This window comes from Leiobunum rupestre, chromosome 4 (genome assembly GCF_980474605.1).
Source record: "Leiobunum rupestre chromosome 4, qqLeiRupe1.1.hap1, whole genome shotgun sequence".
Classification (NCBI taxonomy): domain Eukaryota; kingdom Metazoa; phylum Arthropoda; class Arachnida; order Opiliones; family Sclerosomatidae; genus Leiobunum; species Leiobunum rupestre.
In genome coordinates, this window is record NC_143387.1 from 57,248,242 (window position 1) to 57,254,241 (window position 6,000).

Here is a 6,000-nt window from a genome sequence, read left to right on the forward strand (position 1 = left end):
CCGTGTACAACTGTTGGAAACCCTGCCATTGGACGTTGAGAGGTAGCATTACACTCAGCACTCGGTCCGTCCCAAAGTCATTAAGAAGAAGTTGGAGAGAAAACGCCCATACAAACACAACAGACTCAACATGCGCAACCATCAGAACACAAATACAACAACCTACGCATAAACATTACAAAAACGTAATGCACCAAACCGTCACGACGGTGAGCGAAAAAACACAATCCAAACCAAACCGCAAATGAATCCGTTAACGCTCACCGTCACACGGTGGTTTTGCCAACCCTTCGAGAAACTGCGAACGCAGAGATCTCAAGAAACTGCGTACACTTTGCACCGAAAATGCGAACGCGTTCGCAGGCCTGACAGACAGACAGACCCACAGACAGACCCACAGACAGACCCACAGACAGACCCACAGACAGACAGACCCACAGACAGACCCACAGACAGACCCACAGACAGACCCACAGACAGACCCACAGACAGACAGACAGACAGACAGACAGACCCACAGACAGACAGACCCACAGACAGACAGACAAACAGACAGACAGACAAACAGACAGACAGACAAACAGACAGACAGACCCACAGACAGACAGTGCTGTAAGTTATTAACCGTATTTGCTGTTTTTTCAACAGTAAGTTTTGAGTGTGTACTAAAGATGATGTAGAAGCGGAGCTTTCAGTAGCTAGGTATTTCTATAAATTAGACGCGGCTTCGGGGTTTTACCAGATTCCTTTAGACGAAGAAAGCCAATTGTTAACAACGTTTAACACACGTACGGAAGATATTGCTTTTAGGCGACTTCCTTTTGGTATTTCTTCCGCACCAGAAATACTCTTCAAATAGTTCTACCAGATTTTCAATGGCCGTTACACGATGATGTAATTGTTTGGGGACGCATCTACAAGAAGCTAAGGTAACGCTCCACCCAGATAAATGCGAATTTCCATTCGTACATGGGTGAAATTCTAAAAAAAAAGACTGAGCAGCCAGACCCAGTTAAGTTAAAGCAATTGCCAGTATGCCTACTCCGAAAACTAGGGCAGAACTTGAAGTCCAAAGAGCCCTGGGAATGGTTAACTTCGTGGTAAATTTTAACCAAACCTGTCTGCACATGCGAAGTAATTAACCTGAAAAAAGGTAGACTCTGTCAATGGCTTCCAGAACATGACGCAGAGTGGCAATAGTACGTTAAAGACGTCTTGACCAGTGAACTTGTACTACAGTATTATGATCCAACATATAGGTTACTAAAGTTTCTACGGATTCTTCGAGTTATGGAATCGACGCGGTCCTTCTACAAAAACATGGCGAATTTTGGAAACCTGTAGAGAATGCCTCGCTTCTCCGACGAGTGCCGAAACCAGATACTTTCAAATTGAAAAGGAAAGTTTACGGATGTCAAAGATTTCATAGTTATATTAATAGAGCAAATATAATTTTGGAGACAGACCACAAGCCGTTGATTGCAATAACTAAAAGGGTTCTTGGTGAAGTTCCACCGAGTCTACAACGCCTGTTGCTCAAGTTGACGTTCAATTTACTTCAGGGAAAGAACTGATAATAGCAGACACACTCTCAAGAGCAAGGCTTCCAGTGAAAGACGCCGAGAAAAACCTTGCTGAGGAAGCGCATATTAACGTTAACTCTGTTATAGAAGCCTTACTGATCACTTCCAAGAGGTTGAACCCACTGAGATAGGAAACAAGCAAAGACCCTATGTGACTCAGCAATTGGAAGTCATCAGACAACAACACGGCAGCATTTGCGCCAGTGAAGTCAGAACTGTCCGAAGCAAAGGGACTTTTTCTGAAAGGGTCTAGAATTGTAGTTCCGCAGAGCATCGGAGCCAAAGTCCTCAACATAATTCATGATGGACACCAAGGAATTGAAAAGTGTCGAAGAAGGGCACTACAGGCCGAATATTAATGCCGATATCGACCGGTACAGTAAAGCATGTACATTGTACAGAATGAGTTCATTTTGAAAAGGGATAATAAAGCTAAACCCTAAACAAATTAGAAAAAATTTAAAAACTTACTAATAGCTCGTACCGATAGTCCTTCGAGCAAACAAAAAGACGCGAAACTCGGACCAAATAGATCTTCGAGTGAAAAACTAAACTAAATTAAATAGAGAGAAATTCCAACGGTAGACCGGTTTCGTCCTATTTAGGACTCGTCAGTACCGTGCGGGAAATCTGGCTTACAATGCAGTCCATAGGTGGTTCCTTTTAACTCATCATGTACATTGTACAACGTGCAACAAATACCTCTACAATCAACCGATGGAGACGTTGATAACGAGAGACGTTCCGACCGAACCATGGGGACGCGTTGCAACCTATCTTTTCCAATACCAAAGCAAGGATTAACTAGCGCTTATCGACGCCTTCTCAAATTACGTGAAGGTCGAAGTTATGAAGACAATCAGCCGCAGAGCCGTCGTGAGGGCTGTAAAAACCATTTTCGCTAGCCACGTTTAGCTGTTGAGGTTCTTTCAACTCCATCTAATTTACAGGCTTTGCTAAATAAGAAAGTATTTCCGAGTGACAAAGAAGCCATCTAGGCTAAATTGGTGGTCGTCTAAGTTTTTAATGTTCTTGACTATTTCTTAATTTGTATTCGGATTATTCACGTGCTTTTGTATTAGGATTATGAACGTTAAATAACTGGAGAGTACCCGTTTTAAAAGGGAGATAATAAATAAAACCGACGATTGGGCATTATAACTGTAAAGACGGCGAATGAAACTTCTGTTTAACTAATCAATAACTTCAATTTCTTTCTATCATCAACTTCTTGTAAAACATTACAAACCCCTTCCTTTCTGTCCGGCCTCGATTAGTATTGTATAGCAACGGCTTCTCTTGGGTACGCGTTTGACTAGCCATGGCCAACTTCGCGCCCTCACTACACTCGCGCGAAGTTGGCCATGGACTAGCATTTACATGCAACCGCTTCCCTTCGGGCCGCGCTCAAAACGCACATAGGTATCATTCCGTCAAAGAGTGTACTGTTAATTTCAAGTCTGTAGTTTTTACGCAAGATTTAACAGGTAGCCGATTCAGCCGAAACACAGTCTTTAAACCCGGCGTCGACAACTTTATTATTTAAGCTGCCAATTTAAGTCAGAGAACCGAAGCCTACCCTCCAATTCCGTCGAAATATAATCAGCTAAACTAATAGCGTTTTCCATTTTATTGCTCAAGATTCGCTCTGAATCTGTCTCAGACGTCACAGATCTCGCCCCAATTGACTAGAATAAAACTGCAAATGGAACATTCCATGAGCATGTTCCCGCGCTTTGTTGTTCTTCATCTGCTAGTAATTTGAATTTGCTCCGATCTCGATCTTGAAATCGGCAGATCGGTTTTGGGCAATCTCGGCCCAACCGAGAGCGCGAAATGGAACACGCGAAACTTGATCGGAGCAGATCCGAGCACGCTAATGGAACATAAAATGTTGATCAGAACGATCTAGAGTGCTCGAGAGCAGTCAAATGGGAAACGCTATATGAAAGCAGTCTGAATCCATGCCCTTTCGACATTGTTACTTCACTATCACTACTTGTCTTATGACTCTGAACAAACTCCCACAGCAAAAACACTACCTAATGGTGTGTTGCTAAGGTAATCAATCGTTTAAATCTTTGGGCTTTCCAGGTTTTTCATAAAGAACGCGTTGAAATTACTAAAAACTAAATAAAAAATTTTCCTGTTAATAATTAAGCCCTATGAGACGGAGGCTATTTTCGAAGAGTTGGCAATATTAGGTGGAGTTGGTGAAATTTAGATTTCAACTGTAGGTCGATTCCGAAAGTCAGTAGCCTAAACTTTTTATAATTATATTACATTTTTATACTTCTGTCCAACCTGAGGTGTACTCGAAATTATTTAACAGAAAAATACGTCAATATGCGTTAATTAAGGTATTTTAAAGGGAATAGAACCTCCAACGCGTTCTTTATGGAAGACCCCATCAATTTCCTTTATTCCCTTCACAATCAGCGATTATCAGCGCCGTCGGTGTGAAAAGCCATGGGAGGCAGCGGACGATATTGGAACCCTTGGAGGGCGACAGAAATACCAGAGGTTATATTCCCTTTAATTACCATTTTGTTTTGTGTAATCAAAAGGGGATGTACGAAAATTAATAAATTATTATATTTAAATTTTTGGAGCTAAGCCTCCGTCAGAGAAAAAAGCAGCTCTTCTTCAAAAGTGGCCAGCTTAAATAATTTCCCATCGCTCTATTTACCATTCACAGCCGGTAATTCAACAAGGCCAATAAGAGCTTTTTTGTTGGAGAGTTTTAACAATTTCCAGTTAATTGGTTTATTAATTTGTCCACCAGGGTTAAAATTAATTTTCAATTGCGCGATTCAAAGTTGAATCAGTCTCCAACCGTTAGCGCTAAAAAGAGTGAATGATATTATTAATTTATTGATTGTAGAATCCTTAGCTAGAGCGTTAGGTGGATTGGGGGCAACGCTAAAAATCTTCTTGAGTAAGTTAGTCATCCCTATGCAGCAGCAAAATTTGGGTCGGCTAACTCGCTCGGGTCGTTGGCGTTAAACTATACGAAATGTAACGGCAAGCCGCCTGGCTGATTTCTAGTCGGCCGTGAGTCGCAATGTCGAAGTAGGCCCGACGTATTGTGGTGTAGTAGGCTGTCCTGATTACGCTTGGAGCACCGGTATTTAAATTTTCTGACCACATTTCATCACTTACAATGTCAGTTTACGATTTCTCGCATCCGCCCTACTATTATTTAACAGTCGGCTGTAAGCGGCTCCGAGTTCAAAAATGCAATTGCCCGACAGCTACTGACCGACTTGTATTGATGAGGGTGGTCAGGCTGCTCTGAAATCATACAGACAACAAACTGCGACATCTCCATTCAAAAACCAGAGCTGGATAATTGATAGATTGTAAACTTGAAATGAATTGTATCGGTTTGGCCGTGAAGAAATGAAACATAAGGTTTTATCGTTTGTTGGTAAGAGGGTAGAACTATTTTCCTCAATGGCGCTTAACTATATAATTTTTATTTATTTTAAGTAATTCAATACACTAGGAAAATGAGAAATGCAAAGTAACGTGACTATTACCACCACTTATGCTATTACCAATATAGTTTTTGACTTGAAAATAGAAAGTTTTCAACTGACGTTGGCTGTAGAAGAAGTAGCGTACCCAAAAAGCCAAAATATCAAAGAAGAATTTAGAATGCTACGGGGTTGATTGAGTGAAATAAGGGTCCAACTCACTTGTTAAATTTGAGATGGTCGGTGTAGTGTTTATGTTAATCACTAAGGGTATTTCGTATTAATATAATAAAACCTATTTTAATTATTAACAGATTTTTACATGACTTCTACAAACAATGCTGTACTTCCGTATCTCCCTATCCCATGATCCTCTTAGAACCAGTAGCGGCGCTAAGGGTGGGCTGAAGTGGGCTTTAGCCCCCCTGCATTTCTGAGAGGGGCCACATATTTATATTAAAAGGGCCACATATTTATAATTAAGAGGCCCCATATTTGAATTTATGAATTTTCTTTATCTCTAGAAATTTGTTTTATTGCCAAGAAAAATTTTACTGGAAAAAATCAATTTGTTACTCAATAAGATAGTAGACCATAAACAGATAGATTCGGGAGGAAGGGAGCGGAAATTGGGAGAAAGTTGAATGGACAATAGAAAGAAAAGAAAGGGAATTTAGGGAAATACCCCGGGCGTGCACGTGTCCCCTCCAGGTCGGATACAAGGTCATAGGGGGTCCAGTAAACGCGAAGAGAGCCGCACCAAGAAAACGACCTTGCTCTTCTCGCTTCCTGGAAAATTTATAAGGAGTCACTCCATGGTTGTAAGGGCCACAAAATTCTTAGGGGCCACAAAATAATTAGCCCAACTGTGAAAAAACCTTAGCGCCGCTACTGCTTAGAACTAAAACTAAAAACTGTTTACTCTCCCGTAAGTTCCA